At 41.9% G+C, this 21339-nt stretch overlaps 1 long non-coding RNA gene across 2 annotated transcripts; it reads right to left on the bottom strand.

The window, feature by feature from the left end:
• Positions 1-543: 543 nt before the first annotated feature.
• Positions 544-20898, bottom strand: LOC105472194 (uncharacterized). Of its 2 annotated transcripts, none has more exons than XR_011615285.1 (3): positions 20704-20898; positions 3470-3588; positions 544-581 (listed from the first exon to the last, which is right to left on the bottom strand). It is a non-coding gene; the product is annotated as an uncharacterized lncRNA (long non-coding RNA). The 2 variants fall into 2 exon arrangements; XR_011615286.1 differs by lacking the exon at positions 20704-20898 and adding an exon at positions 17766-17871.
• Positions 20899-21339: the final 441 nt, after the last annotated feature.

Raw genomic sequence — 21339 nt, 5'->3', positions numbered from 1 at the left:
CGCACCACTATACTCCAGCCTGGGTAACAAGAGTGAGACTCCGTCTCAAAAAAAAAAAAAAAATCAGATCTTGTGAGACTTATTCACTATCAGGAGAATAGCGCATGGGAAAGACCCGCCCCCGTGTTTCAATTACCTCCTGCCAGGTCCCTCCCATGACACATAGGAATTATGGGAGCTGCAATTCAAGATGAGAATTGGGTGGGGACACAGCAAAACCACATCACATGCTGAGCTGTAGCAGGTGAGTAAACCACTGAGACTACGAACCTCTGTCCTCTGAAGAAGATGCCATTTTCTCAGATTTAGGAGTGTGGGCCCCTGTTCTGAGACTGGTGCAAAGGAGCACTGCTGGAGAAAAGGAAGGGGGGAAATCCACATATCCACTAAGACATCGTCAGAATACTGCACATGGAATTATAGGATATTAACCATTTAAGAGACTGTAGACACAGGATAGTCAAAATCTCCCATTTTACAGGCAAATCAACGGAGGCCCAGAGCAGTGAAGGCATTTACCCAAACACTCACTGGATCGGTGCAGCTGGATCTAGATCCAGGTCTCTTAACTCCTTTAACAGCTGTTAAACCAAAAATGGGTGTGATTTAGTCCCATTGTCATCTGATACATTGGCAAAGCCCTGCATATTTTTTGTCTCTATGCTTAATACTCTTTTCTAAAGGGTTGCTTTTGATATTTTCTGAATGGAGCATCTGTTAAAATTGGATTCATCTTCTCTTTAAGGCAACAATTGGTGTTTCTGATCTTTAACGCCAAAGAATAGAAAACCAACCCCTTAACGATCTGAAATTAGGCAAAAAAAAAAAAAAAAAGAAGAAAGAAAGAAAAAAGAAAAAAAAAACAGAATAACCACACCCTAGCAAAAGTGTACTATTGGTTTAACTAAAATACTTTAACTCTCTGATGTAAAATTAATAATTTATCTTTACTATTTCAAAGAAACTCAAAAATAACCAGTATACAAACATCTTCACTAAGTTTTCTTTGTGCAGTATTTGTATGTGGTGACTTTTTTTTTTTTTTTTTTTTTTTTTGAGATGGAGTCTTCTCTGTCGCCCAAGCTGGAGTGCAATGGGGTGATCTCGGCTCACTGCAACCTCTGCCTTCCGGGCTCAAGCCATTCTACTGCCTCAGCCTCCCAAGTAGGTGGGATTATAGGTGCCCGCCACCGTGCCCAGCTACTTTTTTAGTAGAGATGGGCTTTCACCATGTTGGTGGTTGAACTCCTGACCTCAGGTGATCCACCCGCCTCAGCCTCCCAAAGTGCTGGGATCACAGCATTAGCCACCACGCCCGGCCGTATGTGGTGACTTTTGATGTTATTTGGGTCAAGAATGGATTCACATTAGACTTCATTCGGTTCTCTTTTTCTACTTCATTTTACTAAAAGAACTTCTTTATGTTGCTAGGTATTGTATTCTCCAAGCAGATCTAAAAATGATTTTTTTCTCTGTTTTAGCACCAACTCATCCTGCTGTTTTGGACATTATTATTATCTCTTTCCTGAAATCTAGAAAATATGCATAAAATATACATATTTTTCTCAAGGTGAATTTTTTAATTCTGCTGGAAAAATCTTTTGAGGAATATCTAAAAATAATATGACAACCTGAAAAGAAAGTTATAATACCAGATCCAGAAAACAATCACAAACCTTCCATTTACAATCATAGTTTAATATATGATTTGGTAATGTAAATCATAACATGAATAATTTTTCATGCAAGGACCTAAAATATCTTTAAAGTCTTATTAATTTTCACTGTATCAATTAAGGTGACCAATTCATCCCAGTGTGCCCAGAAACTCATTAGTCCCAGGCAAACTGGGATGGCTAATCATCCTATCAATAAATTGCCTCTGTTTCACTAAGGAGAGGAAAGAAGAGAGAAATGAAACCATTTGCCTGAATAAAGAGACAATTGCATGATTTTTGGCTCTAGGTAACACAGAATAATCTTCCCCCACACTTAAATCAGCGTAAAAATGTTTCAAAATGCCCATTACAAACCAATTAATGCCTATGCATTCAGGTGAATTACCAACCAAAGAAATTTTTGTTTGTATTTGAATTTGTCCAACACACACCCAACCCACATAAAGGAGTGGCAATATGTTCTATTGTTTTCATTCCAGAAACACTTTGAATATATAGCAATTATTGTTCTATAACCCAAAATCCAACTAAACAAATCGATGACTAATCCAGAGAGGTATAATGTATTACTTTGGAATTTAGGATTTATGTTAGCATATTTACCCACAGTGTCATAAAATGGTGGAGTGGATAGATAGATCCATCTAATATTGTTAATCCAATCAAATGCACACCTTTATAGACTCATGTCTTCACCATTATTTTTACACACCTACCCTGCTGCTGATGTGTAAATCGGGAACTAAACATAAAAATTCATTATTAAGGAATGTAGCAACAGTATGTGGAGGGAAGAGGTCATAAAGTCGAGCAGGGAGTAAGGACTCAAATTCTGGCAGCAAAAGGTGGGGAACAGAAGGAGACCCAAGGACGTTTCTTTAGTGCAGGGTTTCTCAAACTTGGCTCACATCAGGATCACCTGGAGGGGGTGAGAAAATTCTAAGGCCCAGGCCACATTCTAGAATAATTAAATCAAGACTTTTGGCTGGGCGTGGTGGCTCACGCCTGTAATCCCAACACTTTGGAAGGCCGAAGTGGGTGGATCACTTGAGATCAGGAGCACACAAGACCAGCCTGGCCAATATGATGAAATCCCATCTCCACCAAAAATACAAATTAGCCAGTGTGATGGCGGGCATCTGTAATCCCAGCTACTCAGGAGGCTGAGGCACGAAATGCACTTGAACCTAGGAGGCAGAGGTTGCAGTAAGCCGAGATTGCAAGATCATGCCACTGCACTCCAGCTTGGACAACAGAGCCAGACTCTGTATTAAAAGACAAAACAAAAACAAAAACAAAAAAAAGGACTTGTGGAGGTTGGGACCCAGCGATCAGTTTGTTTTAAAGAGTCCCAAATAATTATAATGTGCAGCCAAGTTTGAGAACCTACTTTAGTACCTTCAGGTGAGTGCTTTTTTAATCTGTTTGTATGTTCCCCATATTACTAATTTTTTCAATACCCCCAACAGGAATTAATGACAACTGGAAAAAAAAAAAAAAAAAAAGGACGTAATTCCCAAGCACTTGTGATTAGAGTTTCATTTTACAGAATTGCAGAGAACTACTTCCAGGAAATACAGCTGAATTAAAACTTAGAATTGAGACAAATACTTCACTTAGAAAAGTATTTTAGTGGCCAGGCACAGTGGCACGCACCTGTGGTGCCAGCACTTTGGGAGGCTGAGGCAGGAGTTTCACTTGAGGCCAGGAGTTTGAGACTAGCCTAGGCAACAGAATGAGACTTCGTCTATACAAAAAGTTTAAAAATTAGCCAGTACAGAGGCATGCACCTGTGGTCCCAGCTACTCGGGATCCAAGACAGGAGGATGCCTTGAGCCCAGGAGTTACAGGCTGCATTGAGGTTTGATCACAACACCGTACTTCAGCTGAGCAGCAGAGCAAGATCTGTCTGGAAAAAAGAAAAGAAAAGAAAATCAGAAAAGTATTTTACAAAATTCTGCAAGCAAACTTCCACTTAAGTCTAGCAAAATTCTTCCAGGTACTTAATCAAATATTTTTCCAAAGTGTTAGGCTCCTGCAGTAAGTTTCTGTTATGGAAATTTGCTGTGTTATTTTAGCCGCCTCATTTCTTTTACCTCTTGATTTTTGTCAAAGCAAAGTAAAATAGTAATATATGCAAATAAGAGACCCATGAAGCAAACATCTCTAAGCCAAGAGACTAAAATTTAACTTAAAGGACAAAGAAGCAATTTTTTTTCCTTAAAGAAATATCAGATTATTTTAGTATTTCCCAAATGAACATTTTATATTTCTCTAAATCGTTAATTAAAGCATCACATGTAATTTCAAATCAAAAATATCAGCGTTAAAAATAAACATATAAATCAATTGATCGAAGCTTCTTATTTGAGAGATAAGGAAGCAAAAGATTAGAAAAGTTGTCCAAGCCCTCTGGGACTCAGGTCTCATTCCTATCCATTCCAGCATCTTCAACATATGAAAACAGCAGAATTGAAGAAAGCATACTGTATTTTTTAATTCATAGCAAATTAAAAATAGCAATTATAAATGTATGAACTACCAAACGCCAAAATAACTTATGCCCTCTCTAAGCTGGAACCAATATGAAAAAACGTCAATAATTATAAGAAAAAAGTAAGCCAGAGGTATGTATGAAAGATTGGATTTTTCTTTACAGATAGCTATAAGTGCGTTAACACAGACTACATCTAGACATTTAGTGCTTACAGACTTCTTCTTTACCTTTTCCTTTTTTTTTTTTTTTTTTTTGTAACAGGGCCTCCCTCACTCTGTCACCCAGGCTGGAGGGCAGGGACATGATCTCAGCTCACTGCAGCCTCAACCTCACAGGCTCAAGCCATCTTCCCACCTCACCCTCCCAAGTAGCTAGGACTACAGACACACACCATCATGCCCAGCTAATTTTCGTATTTTTTTGTAGAGACTGGGTTTCGCCATGTTGTCTAGACTGGCCTTGAACTCTTGGGCTCAAACGGCCATCCCTCCTTGGCCTCCCAAAGTGGTGGGATTATAGGCGTGAGCCACTACACTCGGCCTAGCTTAGAGATTTTGAATAGTTCACTTTGTGTGAAATAATACAGCATGCCACTTCTTTGGGATAAAATAACATCTTTCTAACCATACCTTTCATGGACATGAAGCAATTTGTACCACAGTTTCGCATGTACCTATTTGGTCTTGCACAACAGAAAACGGATAAATAATACCATTATTTATAACAGTAAATTTAAAAATTTATAAAAGTATATTTAAATTTCACATTTAAACAATGGTTTTGAGACGGGCGGATCACTAGGTCAGGAGATCGAGACCATCCTGGCTAACACGGTGAAACCCCGTCTCTACTAAAAAATACAAAAAACTAGCCGGGCGAGGTGGCGGGCACCTGTAGTCCCAGCTACTCAGGAGGCTGAGACAGGACAATGGCGTAAACCCGGGAGGCAGAGCTTGCAGTGAGCTGAGATCTGGCCACTGCACTCCAGCCTGGGCGACAGGGCGAGACTCCGTCTCAAAAAAAAAAAAAAAAAACAATGGTTTTATTTTCTGGGTACGCTGTAGGTATTGGTGGCCCCAATGAATCCATGCCTCCAGCAGTCATGCCTTTCTCTAGCGCCTCCCACGTTGATGCTGGGCTTGGTAATGAGACTTGATTTGGCCAATAGGAACATCAACAAGCTTGACACAAGCAGAGGCTTACTAAATGCTTTCACATTGGGGGTTATCCTCTTGGAATGCCCTATGGGCAGCCAGCTACCATGTGAGAAGTTCAATTACCCTGAGACACCATACTATGAGCAAGTCTAAGCTAGCCTCTTGGAGAACCCACACCAAGGAAAGCTGAGGAATCCAGGCAACAGCCTTAACTGAGGCTCCAGGCATATGAATCAGCCAGTTCCCAGCCATTCAAGACAGTGCCGCTGCCCCCAGATATCACAGAACAGAGACAGGCCATCCCCACTATTCTGAATCCAAAATTCTGGCCCACAAAATAATTGTGAACAAATACAGTGGTAGTTGTTTTAAGCCAATAAGTTTTGGGGTCATTTTTCATGCCACAATAGGCAAGTGAAACAGAGTATTTTAAACAGAAGACTCTATTATTTGCTCAGTGACAATAGCTGATTTAAGGTGAATTAGTTCATTTGCATCCCACCAAACTTTTGATCAGCATATTAGTCATTTGAACACTGATGTGGACTTCTATGAAAGTCCTGGTCTAACAACAATAGATGAAGCATCAAAACTTTCAAGAGGAAAGCCAGGGTCTACCCTCTTCAGAGATGGTAGAGAGTAAAGCCATTGCACATGATGGTCACAGCTCTCCTCTCTGCTCCTTCCCAAGTGGGACCAAGCAGGGTAGCTCCAATCTGGAGTCAGGGCATCCCCTGCTCCTCACTGAAGCATACTGGGATGCCCAAGGAGATTCTTTTTTTATCTTTGAGTTTCAATTCCTTTTGACTCCCTCTTTTAGTTCCTCATTCCAGGGACATTAACAATTTCTCTGCAAATATTTATGTCTACAATAGCACACAAATCAACAGTTTCACTGAAAGGTGATCTCTTTTCAACATAGGTAAGCAATGTTCTCCTTCACCAAGAAACTATAAGTCATTTACAAATTAAGGTGATCATAATTATTACGTAGCTTCTAGTCATAATATTTAAAAGTCATTAAGAGTATAATTCATTTATTCTAGCCATGATTCTTCACAATGCTATACTCCAAGTGCTATACTTTTATACAGCCTTTAATCAATAAATACTTTTCAGATTTTTGGCATTTACATATCACCCGAAGTATTTTGTTGGTTATTTCCGTAAGGTAACAACATTGGTTTTCCAAATGAATACATGCCTACTTTCATTCCCATGTGTGACTCATTCCCATCTCATCTATTCTATTACAACATCTACGTGTCACCATCTCTCTGAAGAGGGTTAGAGAGTTTCTAAAATACACTGGAGGTGAGATCATGCAAAAAGGAAAAGACCGTGTTTCTGATACCTAACGATCTGATGATCTAATCATATTCAGAAGTTTTACCTTGAAATTTTGTGTGTGTGTGTGTGTGTATAACTATTTCAGTAAATGGATTGTCCTACTCACCCAAACTTCTCTTTGAAATTTAAATGGGAATTCAACTAATAAAACTATGAGTCATCTAATAGAAACTACAAGCTGATTTTTGCTAATTCCATGGTATGCATAGGCAACATAGCATGTATGCATGTGACATACATACACATGGACCAGAAGTTTTTTAAATGACAAGTATCCTTGACTGAGTTATACATTCACCATCTCATTTAACATTTATCAAAACCCTGTGGCATATCGTTATCTTTATTTTACGATTGGGGAAACTGAGGCTCAAATGGACTGCATTAACTTGCCTGTGGTCATACAGCTATAAAATGGTGGAAATAGAATTTGTACCCGGTATATTTACTCTTTGTGCCACACAAGTCAAAAATGCTTGCTAGAGAGTTATGTAAAATCTGAATATGGGCAACACATTTTGATGAGCCCTTGCCAATGACTTTTATCTAAGGTAAGAGCCCAGGGATGAGAAATCTGGATTTTGTATTTGAAAATCAGAACTCGTATTTTTCGGAGGCAATGGGTAGTTTGACGTCATTTACCTGGTACTAGAACAAGATCCATGAGTCAGAAATAGACACTTAGGACCAGAGGACAGGTTTCTATGACCAAAAGCTACCTTCACATTAATCAAACCTCAAACATCCACTGCTTTCACACAGAGGCGTGTTCTGAACCAATCAGCATCAGGGATGGTGACTGCTTCCCTGAGAGCTTAGCAAGTTCCAAACCTGGAGGACCTCAGACCCCAACCTGTCCAGTTAGACTCCACACTCACTCCTGTTTTCTATCAAAATTTTCTTTCCTCACACACTCACAGAATATGATAGGACAAGAAAGACAAAGAGAGGGTAGTAATAATGGACAGGCCACAGATACACCCAACACCATCAACAGTCATCAGCTGAAAATATTTTATCCAGAGACTCATCACAAAAAAAACATATTGTGAAAATGTTCATGTATCATCCCCAGCACTCTAGGAAGCAGTAGTTTCAGGTCACCACCCAGTCCCAAGTCTTGTATGTCAGTACTTCTGAAATCTTAATGTGCATACTTATCATAGGGGATCTTGTTAAAATGCAGATTCTGATCTAATTGTTCTGGGTTGAGGCCCAAGATTCTGGACATCTAACAAGCTCCCAGAGGATGCTGAGGCTGCTGATCCCCGAGTCACAAGATTATGGGTGATTTCGATCAATTGGCGATTCGATGCATTCCCCACAGTGAGTGTCGTGTCTATAAACCGGTCTCAACAGGTCCTCTATCGACTGAACAGGATAAACAACACAGCAGGAAAGGTGGCATCGTTAGAATCCCATTAGCACAGTCTTGCTCCAAGCAAGCTAAACCTGCAAGAGCACTAAGTCAGGCCTGGAAGGAAGATGTTTCTTAGGTTCTCACCAAGAACAGAAGACAGAATGAAGTCTAGAAGTTAAGATCGATCACTTTGTCCCAAATTTTTCCTAGACTCCATGCATAGCACAAGCCATGAGAGCTTCACAAATCAGATTCACGGTAGAGAATGGAAAACACTTGTCCAGGATTACCTATTGTGTTAGCTAACTAGCACTAAAAAGTATACTTCCATTTACGTACAAGTGAGTATTCACTTATAAAAATCTTTCTAAATTCTTTCTTCAGTGAACCAAACGATGGCTGAAGTTTTAAGAAAAAAAAAACAACAGTAACTCTAACTGTGAAATTGCGTCCTATTCCATACTAAATTAAATCAGCTTAGACGGGCTGCTTTCATTTGTGTTATGGATGTCATGATTCTTTGTTTTCAAGAAATTTGTATTGGAATGAATGGAGTTGGAATAAAGAACCAATGAAGAAGTGGTCATTAAATACCTGCTTCCTGCCTACTGCGATGTGAGTCACTATCAGGAAGACAAAGTAAGGAAGCTAGAACTTCAGGGAAGGAAATTAAAATATACAAAAGAGTCCCTGTGCCCAACTGCAATTCCTGTCACCCATAATCATGGTAAGTAATCCTAATAATTATTACCTTTGCTTGTATCATGATAAGGAAATTGATTTGAGCTGGGAAATAAAGAAAACATGTCTTTTCAGTAAAGCTCTTTCCACTCTCCCACGCTCCACAAAAGCTTCATAAAGCCACCCGTAACTCTTATGCCCCGATCCACCGAGTCAACTCCTGTGACTGGCCTCACACCCTTCTCAAGTATCCAAGGCCTTCCCCGGTGTGGTCTCAGCTTGTTTTTCCAGAGGGCGGCCGTCATTACCTGAATGGCAGGTTTGCTACGCAAGCGCCTTAATGTGGGGCTTTGTAGACATCACATCTGGGCTGTCATTAGTGTCGTCTGAAAATAATAATCAGCCAGCAGACCAAAGAAGGGCATTCCAAGAAAATTCACTGCTACCAGTGTTTGGGGAAACCAGAGAATATCTAATTTATGTATTTTTAGTTAATCAAAGAAAGGGCTAACTTACACACATCACACAAGGATAAGTTACCCCAAAGTTTACTTATAACTACACCTGGCTGCAGTGCTAAGAGTTGGGGGAGGCTGCACACTTGTAGCTGGCAGCCCTGGGGAAGGAGGTAGCATTTCTAACCATTCCCATATGGACAGAAGGCTGAGCCAGTGGTAGGAGATCTTATTGTGGGAACATGGTTTTTTATATTTCTCTCTCAATCTCCTATTCTCCTCCTACAATGTTAGGTGCTTGGAAGTTTCCGAAAGAGGCCTTTCTACAGGAGACAAGGCATTCTCTGTCTCTCTCCTCTGTCGACACCTCAAGTGCGGATCCACCAAAGGTCAATAGGGCCCTAAGGAGGAGATGACAGCACGCAAACCTTCTCTCTTCCACCCACCCACGCTGTCTCTCAGTCAGCCAGATGTCAGAGTGGCCAAGACCAGGCTCTGTCTCAGACCACACTGTGGCTGTCTTAGCACAGCAGATGTCCACAATCAGACCCCTCCCCATCGCATGAAGCAGAAGGAAGAAATAAGTCCCCTTGTGACAAGCACCTGCCTGCTATGTTTTTACAGCAAACAAAGTTTAAAACTATATTCTTCAGAGAGGCACCCCTGAGACCTCAAGCGACTGGAGAAGGGGAGCTGGGAGCTGGCACCTCTGAACAAGCCAGAGACCCATCCTAGAGGTTCAGAGACTGAGCAGGCTGGGCAAGAGGAACCCCAGACACCTGCAGGTAGGGATCATGGTAGGTAGAGTCTGCAACTGGGAGTTCAAGGCTTTGATCTACTTCCAGTATCTTCGTGGTATCTGATCCTCGCCGTTTTGCCCCACCAGACGTGAGTGAGGAGGAGAATTCATAGCCAACTCCAATAATGCTTTATAATAAAAGTTTTCAAGTGGTATCTGCTACCTTTTTTTTTTTTTTTTTTTTTTGAGACAGAATCTCACTCTGTCGCCAGGCTGGAGTGCAGTGGCACAATTTCGGCTCGCTGCAACCTCTGCCTCCCAGGTTCAAGCAATTCTCCTGCCTCAGCCTCCCGAGCAGCTGGAACTACAGGCACATGCCACCATGCCCAGCTAATTTTTGTATCTTTAGTAGAGACGGGGTTTTACCATGTAGGCCAGGATAGTCTCAATCTCTTGACCCCGTGATCCGCCCACCTCGGCCTCCCAAAGTGTTGGGATTATAGCCGTGAGACACCGCGCCTGGCCTGTGCTATTATTAAAGGATCCAAAGGATATCTAGAAGGGATTCATGTGCTCATTTGGGTCCCACAGTAGACAGAGGTCTGGGAGCCTCTCAGATATTTGCTTCCTGTCCTCAATTTTGTTTGGGTGCCTCCAGTAACCTCTGATATTTATCTCACTGTAAAAGGGGCAAAGACCTAGACTTCTGCCTCCAGGGCTTCTCCTATGGTCGTTTCTCATGTCCTCGCCTTTGTGTCAGCCCCAGCTAAATGTTTCTTCTAGAGGAAGAAAAGGAGCATGTAACCTCTCGCTCTCAAAAATGGAGACGGGAAGAAGAGGTTTAAGATGGGTGAAGAAAAACTAATACTGCAGGCAGCCATCTTGTTTTCTCAGTCTCCCCTAAACCCACTCCAAGCTGGAAGAACCATGTGTTCATAGAAAAAGTACAAAGGAAAGAAGGGTTTGAGAAGGTCGCGTAGTAGACAAAAAAGTTTCAGTTCCTACCCTTACAATTATCCCTTCTCTAAGAGCTGGCTCCCATTACAAGACAACTCGTCAGAGTTTATTTCCGTATTGGCATTTATGTCTTTAAGGCATCCAAGTATCTTGTGGATCTTTCAACAGATCAAAAGGCAGAAAGAAAAATGTTCTTGGATCAACTCCTAGAAAAATCTGAAACCAGATTTTCCTGGGATATTTCAGGCCAGTCAGTGCCTGTCAGTTTTATACGTGGCACCTTTCTTTTCAAATACGGATTAAACCCTGCGATGAATGAAAAGATTAAAAGCTCACCATTCCAGCAGCCTTAGTTTCTAAATTGTTGTGCTATTTCCTTAAAAACTTCTGTGCATTTGGATCACGCTGACTGCTCTTGGGGGCCACTGCTTGTGTTGCAGGGAAGACACAAAGCTTGACAGTTACGAGCAGTGGGCAATGATGCTTGTTAAGAGTGTTATAAGGGGGACCAGGCACTGGGAAAAGAGTTGAACCTGAGGGACTTTCAGATTCAATTATTTTCCTCTTAATCAGAAAAGAGTTTGAGTTTATAAACAACATAAAATAACAGATATATGGAAGGTATTGACTGTTTTGGAAGGCTATCAATAAGACAGGGCATGGCCAAATTATAAATAAAGTTTTATTAGGACACAGTCATGAATGTTTGTTTGCATATTGTCTACAGCTGCTTTTGCACAAGAGTTGAGTAGTTGCAACAGTGTCTCCAGCCCACACAGCCTAAATATTTATGACCTGGCCTCTACAGAAAAAAAAAAAAAAAAAAAAGTCAATCCCGTACTATAGATATTAGAGCAGGAGAAAATTAGTTGACATTACAGCAGAACAGTCTGGCCTATCTCTATCAATATCTCTGCCAATTGAAGGGGGCAGGCTATTAAATCTAAAGTTGAGAGAGCCTTGGCCCCTTCTCATGCTATTAAAGACGACTGTGGGTCATTTCAAAACACCTGGATGGTTTAGAATTGGTGCAATCATTTAGAAGATTGAAAAGCATCTACTTTTCCCCGCAGGTAATTCATGTTTACAGGAAAAGTTAAAAATAGAAGATATATTTCGCTTTTTACTTTTAAAATTGTATAGCTTCCCAAATATTTTTCAAGATAATTGGTCAACTGTTGCTCACTAAGAAGTAATGTTGTTCTTGACAAAATGCCAATTTACACAGAGAAAGAAGGATGGTAATGGTGATTTACAAACCAGTTTCGCCCTGAGCCTAGGAGAGGTTGCGGCAACCTTTTGGAATAGGAAGGGCACGAGCACCCCCTGCTGGCTCTAGGGCAACATAAACCTGAACTCATCCCTTTTCCTGATCCAAGGTTCGGGTTGGACAAAGATCGATATCCACACAGGTCTTGTGATGGAATCAAGGAATATCAAACATTCATAATTCATGCCCAATGGATGGTAGCATCTTGAAATTTAAGTAGTTTGTGTTACATGTACAGTGGCAAAGAACCACTACTAAAACAAGAGATAATCAGGTTTTCCTTTATCTCCTTTAAACCTCCTAACCCCATTTTTAAAAAAAAACTTTTTACACTACAGCCTTCTACATCTCATTAATTCCTATAACAGTGAAAAAAGAACTTTCTTCCTCGTTTGAAATAGATCCTAGCCAAGGTTCTTGTTCAAAATAGTTTTAATCATATGAAATTGCCAGGATCCTACTCTGCTGACCCTTACAAAAGGCAACCTGAATATAATTGGTCCATCGACAATTGACAAAGATAGGAGAGACTGCAGCTGTGAAGAGGCCGCGCTCCTTAACTGATGGAGACAGGGATTGTAGGCTAGGGACTCAGGACACAGCCTTCTGTCCTCACGATTTTCCTGAGCCTCCTCTGAATTCCTCTGACTGATGAAAATAGAGGCTGTGATTTCAAGTATCTTATTGTCATTTAGGCAGGACTGCTCCACGTGATACAGAAAATTTTTAATTAAGCTTTTTTTTGTTGTTGTTGGTTTGTTTTTCCTTTTTAACACCAGTGTCCCAATAAAGAAGCTCCAGGAAAGTAGAAACGTTAAAATCGTGATCTTGTCATTGCCTCACTCTCTGATGCTCTAAGAACAGAATGTTTGCCAACAGATGGAGGAAAGGCCCTGTTGACTGTAACTGTGGGACTGCATGGGGATTATGCTATACAGAGCAGTGGAGGTTGAGGACTGAGGCTGGAATAGATGCAGACTGTGTCAAAAAAAAAAAAAAACACACACACACACAAGCATTAAGAGGTCAGGGACTTCTGACTTGAAATCGCAAGGGCCTGAGAAGCAAAAACATTTTAAAAGGTAAGAATACTAAGCAAATTAATGTGTGGACTCGTGCATGCATCTAAGTTTTGCAATCATATCAATGTGAACCTGGGTTTCATGACCACAGCGGCCCAAATAATAAGCCCTTCTGTTGGCCCATTTTTCAGAGGAGTGTCAATTATGAGAGTAAAAACCACACACACGAGTTACAGGAAGAGTCTGAAGTCAAATAACAATTAAAGAAAAAGGGTAGGACAGCAACTCAGTCCAACAATTGTCTTTTTAAAATTAGGCAGAACTTTGAAAGTACATTCTAAGTAGACTAATTTGAAGAATAAAGCGAGGAGAAAGTATGGGTGCCCATACCCTGAGCTCATCAAATACTTTGATCTATTTCTTAAAATGCCCATGAGGACTTAAGGCAATGGACCCTAGATTAAAAACACAAAGAACTGTGGCGTCTGATTTTTCAGACTTGAAAACACTGTGGCCCAATTCCATCCTCCAGGATATGAACACAGCATGCTTTTATAATTCAGTAAAAGCCTGAATTATATCCTTAGCCTACAACATTATGTCTCCCAGGAGATTCTAATATGCAGTTTAAGGATGAGGATCACTGGCTGAAAGGTTTCTTTTGAATCTAATTATAATTCAATATAAAACTGGGGATGGAAAGAAAGGAATGAAAGAATGAAAGGAAGGAAAACAGGAAAGGAAAGAAAAGGAAAGGGAAAGGAGACAGAGAGGGAGGGGGAGGGAAGGAAGGAAGGAAGGAAGGAAGGAAGGAAAAGAAAGAAAGAAAAGAGAGAGAGAGAAAGAAAGAAAAGAAAGAGAAAGAAAGAAAAGAAAGAGAAAGAAAGAAAAAGAAAGAAAGAAAGAAAGAAGAAAGAAAGAAAGAAAGAAAGAAAGAAAGAAAGAAAGAAAGAAAGAAAGAAAGAAAGAAAGAAAGAAAGAAAGAAAGAAAGAGGCAAGCAGGGAGGGAGGGGGAAGGAAGGAGGGAGGGAGGAAGGAAGGAGGGAGGGAGAGGGAGGGAGGAAGGAAGGAGGGAGGGAGGGAGGGAACTCTACAGCCACACAGCATATCCATCCATTACAGGAGCAAATAAGAAAGCCAATCGTCCAGCAGAGGGCACCAGAGCTAAATAAACACTTTAAAAGTCTTGGAATCTTATGACTTCAGAACCCAAATATTCCATTTTCTCTTCAATGATACTATTTCCTTAAAGGTCATGGTAACAGAGTTATCCCACGTCTCTTGACCCCATATCCTGTGTTCATTCCCAGAACAAAGCTGACATGAATGATTCTTATATGATCATTTACCAACAGAAACATGGAATCAAATTTCTTATTTTAATTAAGGAACATGGCACGATATATTTTAATTGGTAGTAGACACCATAAAAACAAGAAAGATTAAAAACACAAAGAAATGTCTTCCTCTTTAAAACAGATAAATTGGACTCCTCCTGTTCATCCATGCATTCGCTTAATAACCATGGACAGCGTGCTTTCTATGTTAGACACTGTATCCCTTAACACCCCTTTACGGCTCTTTATTGAAGCCAAGATATTTTGGCCCATCCTTCGGATGCAGCATTTCATGGGACACCCTGCTGGATCTCCTGTGCTGTGCTTCCTTCTGTGGCTGCAGGCGCCACGCTGGAGCAATGCATAGGAGAAGCGGAGTATTTCCACCTGAGCCCCTACACTCACTGCCCCTCCCATGCTCACTCTTCAACACACATTTGTTGGCAAAGGTCCAGTCCTCAAGCTTCAAGGTTCAGAAATTTTATTTTACCAAGGTTGGTCAGGAGTTAAGGGAAGGGAGCCAGCTAAACCCAAGGAACAAGAGGCCCTGTTCATTTACAATGGAAGTTGTCTTGTTGTTTTGCCATTATACCACGCACCTGTCTTGGGATCAATGTGCCTGCACACTGAATTAGGTATCAGAAAATTGTTTGGTGATCGCGAAATGAGGGTAAAGGATTGAAAGGCATTTTTCTTAGGAATGCTTTTACACTGTTGGTGAGAGTGTAAATTAGTTCAACCATTGTGGAAGACAGTGTGGCGATTCCTCAAAGATCTACAACTAGAAATACCATTTGACCCAGCCATCCCATTACTAGGTATATACTCAAAGGATTATAAATCATTCTACTATAAAGACACATGCACATGTATGTTTATTGCGGCACTGTTCACAATAACAAAGACTTGGAACCAACCCAGTTGCCCATCAATGATAGACTGGATAAAGAAAATGTGGCACAGATACACCATGGAATACTACGCAGCCATAAAAAAAGACAAGTTTGTGTCCTTTGCAGGGACAGGAACGCCCGGCTGAAGTGGGCATTCAGCCCACTTCAGAGGCTGGAAGGCACAGCAGAGTGCTGTGCAACAGATGCCACCTGGCAGACACGGTGCTCTCATCACAAGAGACTGTTATTTGGTACTGAAGTAGCCTTCACATTCCGTAGAAAAATGTCTTTCTATTTTTTATATTACACTTTAAGTTCTGGGGTACAGGTGCAGAATGTGCAGGTTTGTTACATAGGTATAGATGTGCCATGGTGGTTTGCTGCACCCATCAACCCATCATCTACATTAGATATTTGTCCTAATGCACTCTGCTGTGTCTTCCAGCCTCTGCCTCATTCCCACTTCAGCCAGGTGTTCCTGCTTACATCTGTGGCAAGCCCTCAGCTAGCTTCTCCTCCCAGACTGAGAATCCTCCTAAACTGCACCTCTCGCCATTTCCCTCCAGGGCACAATAGACTTCTTCATCTTGTACCTGGGTGATACCAGCCTCTCAGAATTCCTAAGGATCAGAGGAGTGGGTAGGACAGGTGGATCAGGTAGATGCATGAAGAGAGGTAACACCAGTTACTCAGACTCTGCCTGAGCTACCAGAGTCCTGAGCTTCTTGCCCCCATTCAGGAGGTGTTAGGGGTCTCACTCTGAATCATTAGTAGTTTGTTCTTTAGCTTTTATTTCCATTTCTTCTGTGTGTGTGTGTGTGTGTGTGTGTGTGTGTGTGTGTGTGTGTGTGTGTTGTGTGCATGCTGCCACTGATACTACTTTTCCCTCTTAGCGATTAAAAGAAAAAAAGATACATTTGAAAAAGCGGTGTATTATCTATTCTGTTAATATGATGTCAGTATTTATGAGGTGTGGTCTTTGTGCCTCTTTTTAAAGATATAGGGAATTACTCCATGGCCAAAATTCAGTGGCTTCCCATATCACAGAGTAAAAGGCAGAGTCCCTGCCAAATGATGCTGTCCACATCCCTCACCATTCACCTCCGAATTGCTGAGGTCCTTTTCACCACGCTCCCTTCCATCCCTGAGCACCTGCACGTCCCCACTGCTCCACCCACACTCACACCTAAACTGCTGTAGACCTTTGCACCTGAGCTGCCATATGGCTCTTTCCTTCCTGCTGTCATTCAAATACCACTCTCACAGGGAGGCCCATTCTCATCTCTCTACACTCAAGGGCAACTTCCCCAGCACCGCCCCTCCCCCGCCCCCCGCCAGCCTTCCTTTTTCTCCTCTGACCTACTCTCTTCACCTCTAGCTCCCTCCCCTGAATCTAAGTTCCACCAGGGCAGAAACATTTGTGTTTTTTTAACTACTGTATCCCCAGCATCTGCAACAGAACCTTGCACACACTGATATTTACACAGACTTGTGGATTCATGAATGAATGTGTGAGTGAATGAATGAATACATCAAATACTATACAAGGTTCATAGTAAAAAATAGCAGCCCCTGGTGTCCCCACTCCTGAATCTTTTTCTCTGAAATCTTTTAGCTTTTGTTTCTGGTATTAACTTGAATATCTCTAAGGAATATGCTTACACTGCTATTTCTTGGTCTATCAACTTAAGACATTAAAGACCTAAATTCCCATTGTAGAAGACGGCATTACAGGATTCTTACACCATCTCACACCTCCGGTTGCCATTTCTCTACCTTTCCAGTGTGATTACATCACATTGTCTTGTAATTTACATATATATTATCTATGTGGGGTTTATATCCCGCTGCTAGAATGAAGCCTTGTCAGCAGGAATTTCTGTTTGTCTTGCTCATGGAAGTATCCTCATGGCCTAGAACAGTGCCAGGCCCTCAGCAGGTACTGAGTAAATATTTGTGGAATGAATGGATGAATTCTGAGATGTATGGGCTGTAACTTATCTGCCAGTTTCCCTCATCCCCTCCCACCACCACAACTCATCGCTGCACTTTCGGGATGAGTGGGCCACCCCCATGTCCTTGTGCTTTTCCAGCTAGGACTTTCCCTCAAACTCTGCACCTTCAGAAACCTTCAATGACTCCCTCTCACCCAGCTTTACTCGGGGATCCTTCCTCTATATCCACAAATCTTTTCATGAACATTATACACAATTCCCGATTAGTCACCTTCTCTAACTAGGCTGCTGCTTCCTTGGCATCATGGACTGTGTCTTGATGATTTCTGAACACTGTTGTCTATCATGGCATCCCACCTATTGTAATTGATTCTCAAGCAGCTCTGAGTGAAGGACACACGGTCCCTGCTTACCATTTGGAGGCAAGAGAGAAACGACATCTTCCTGTTCCCGGTGAGCCCTAAGGTGAGTCACTTCACCATTTACAGAGATAACATGTGGCTCGATGGCTTCTTTCACTCTTCGCTTCCCCAGGTTAATAATTGCCAGATCATTTCATACTCTTTATTTGTCCAGTCATTTCACTTCTTGCCATCCCTTTCCATGTCCAAATCTCCCTCCGAAATAAAAATAAATTTCGAATGAGAGCATCGTGACTTCTTTCAAAGTTAGAATGACTGCCTTATGAAACGTGCAATTCCATGTGTGACTCTGCGTGACAAGATCACGCATTCCAAACTAAAATGTACAACCAGTGGAAATCTCTTCCTGCTCTGTGACTACTGGTACTTTACAGCGTGGTTCTCCCACTTTGCCATGCATCCGAAGCACTGGAAAGACTTGCTAAGATGAAGCCACAGACTCTGGGGCCCCACTCCCAGAGTTTCTGATCCAGAGAATCAGAGGTGGAGTCTGGGAATTTGCACTGCCACAAGCTCCCGGGTGCTGCTGATGCTGCCAGTCTGAAACCCACACTTTGAGAACCCTCGCTTTCCCATAATGCTTCAAGAAGTCTTAGGCACTAAGTTGATGCACCTGTGAAGGGATTAGATTTCCCTCATCCCCTCCCACCACCGCCAAGATAAGTAGCTGCTGAGTACAGCGTTACAGCACTTCTCAAACTCTAACAGGCACACAGATCACCTGTAGATCTCGATAAAACACAAATCCTTACTCAGCAGGTCCGCAGTGGGGATGGGTGGGAGGGGTGGTCCAAGATCTTGGGCGGGGGTGGGTGGGGGGGTCTAATCAGCCCCCAGGTGACGCCAATGTGGCTGACTCTCCGCCTAAACTGAGTTGCAGGCATTACAAATGATACCGAGTCCATTAGTATTGAAAGGAAGTGACTTTCTTAGGTCTCAAAGCTTTGAGTAGTTCATCTGATTCAGGCATTTGATTCAGGTCTGAGCTCTAAAACTACTAATACACTTTTTTTTTTCCCTCATGACCCAACTTGAGAATATCCTTTTATTCTTCGTTTACAATTTTGACAATATAGAAACAAGTTAACATTTTTAACTTTCACCCATATAAAACTTCCAGCCCGAATGGGCCCAGCTGACTCATTGTCACTGCCCAGAGATCCCTGAGCTCTATTCAAACACTGCAGATAATTGTAAACCTGGAGACAGGGCTGGGAGGGTGGGGCTGTTTATCCTTGTTGATTGAGAAACCTACTCTTTGTCCTGTGCTGGTGTTTTGTTACATAGTTACAGCACCTAGCCTTCCATTGAAATCCTGCCTCAGAGCACCATTATCTCATGCATTATTGAGCTCAATTCTCCCAAAGGCCTGTGTTACCTCTTTTTCATTTCTTGGCTATAAAGAGATTGTGGTGATGGGGAAGTGAAAGAGAAAACACCTCCCAAAACCTACCTGATCCAGCTGATCCAGGACATTTCCTTTTTTTTCCTTTTTTCTTTTTTTTTTTTTGAGACGGAGTCTCTCTCTGTTGCCCAAGCTGGAGTGCAGTGGCGTGATCTCGGCTCACCGCAACCTCCACCTCCCAAGTTCAAGCAATTCTCCTATTCAGCCTCCCAAGTAGCTGGGATTACAGACACATGCTACCACATTCGGCTAATTTTTGTATTTTTAGTAGAGATGGGGTTTCCCCATGCTGGCCAGGCTGATCTCGAACTCCTGACCTCGTGATCTGCCTGCCTCAGCCTCCCAAAGTGCTGGGATTACAGGCGTGAGCCACCGTACCCGGCCCAGGACATATCCTTTATATCATGATGTTGTGAACACATGTATACATACATATGTGTATATATACACCCACCACATATATATAATATATACCCACACATACATATACACACATAAAGAGAAAACGCCTCCCAAAACCTACCTAATCCAGTGTGACTCTCTTACACCTGCAGGTGGATAGTAGTAAGTGAACATTTAGGGGAGGCAGGACAAGCTACATAATTTTCAGGGCTCGGTATAAAGCAGACATGCAGGACCCAGTTGTCAAGAATTTCAACACTGCAACAGCAGAGCATTAATCCAAGTGCCAGGCCCTTCCAAGCTCATGTGCTCATGAGGCTAACCCTGGGGGAAGAACTCTGACATAACGAATACCTCATGAATTTGGAAACTCTCACTCTCTTCCCTTCCTCCCTCCTCTCTCCCTTTCAAAACATATGTCAGAAAAGAAGAGCTCCAATGAGAATGGTGATGTCATTTGTTCTGTGGTTGAATAAACACTCGTATCTCTTCTTTGTCCTGTCTTTCCTTCATTTTCTGCCAAATAGCTCAACCTTCCGACTAAGAAAAACCCAACTATATCCCACTGGTTCCAATAAGGGCTAAACTGAACTCTACCTTTGGTCCAACTATGATAAGATGGTTTACCTCATCTACGATAAGGAAATGTACTGCACAAATATGACTAGAAGGGAGGGTGTGTAGTTTCCTCAAATGAGATTTTCAAGTCATCAGACAGCCCCTCCCAAACTCTGAGGGCTCACCATGGATCTTGCTAAAATGCAAATTCCAATGTAGGAGGGGTGGAAAGGACATAGGGCATATCTGCGCTGTGAGGCTGTGAGGCCAAGAACCACACTTTGAGTAGCAGAGCTCTAGAACTACCTTGTCCCTTAAGGTAGACACTAATCACAGGTACCTATCGAGCCCTTGAAATGTGGCTTGTCTACATAGAGATGAAATCTGAGTGTAAAATGCACATCACTTTTCAAAGATGTAATTCAAAAAATAAAATAAATATCCCATTAAGAATTGTATATTGATTCTATGTTTTAGATATATTGGGTTAAACAAAGGATGTTATTAAAATTAATTTCACCTGTTTCTACTTTTTAATTTGGCTAGTAGAAAATTTAAAATTACCTATGTGGCTCACTGTTGGACAGCATTCTTCTAGGAGGTCAGGTGCAGCTTGAGTTATCCATCCTCTCCATTTCATTATGAACTCTTTGGGGTGAAAGCATGGAACCAGCCCTGGACATCACCCAGGGAGATGAGTTCATCTGTTATGGTCTCATCCATCAAGTTTTCTTCTCTGGCTCTCACCACCCCAATACAGATACACAGACGCAAATACACACACACACACACACACACACACACACACAGAGGAGTGGGAAAGACTGGAAGACAGGACCTTGTCTTATGTATCTTTCTGTCCTCAATGCCCAGTACAGAGTCTGTTATCTTAAGTAATCCATAAGTATCTGAGATGTAGATCCTCTATGTAAATCATTCATGGCTCCTCCCACTTATACTTCTGGGTCACTGTAAATGTTTGAAAGTAGTCATGTTGGCCGGGCGCGGTGGCTCAAGCCTGTAATCCCAGCACTTTGGGAGGCCGAGACGGGCGGATCACGAGGTCAGGAGATCGAGACCATCCTGGCTAACACCGTGAAACCCCGTCTCTACTAAAAATACAAAAAAATAGCCGGGCGCGGTGGTGGGCGCCTGTAGTCCCAGCTACTCCGGAGGCTGAGGCAGGAGAATGGCGTAAAC

This window comes from Macaca nemestrina, chromosome 17, assembly GCF_043159975.1.
Source record: "Macaca nemestrina isolate mMacNem1 chromosome 17, mMacNem.hap1, whole genome shotgun sequence".
Lineage (NCBI taxonomy): Eukaryota > Metazoa > Chordata > Mammalia > Primates > Cercopithecidae > Macaca > Macaca nemestrina.
This window is presented reverse-complemented; position numbering and strand designations above follow the sequence as displayed.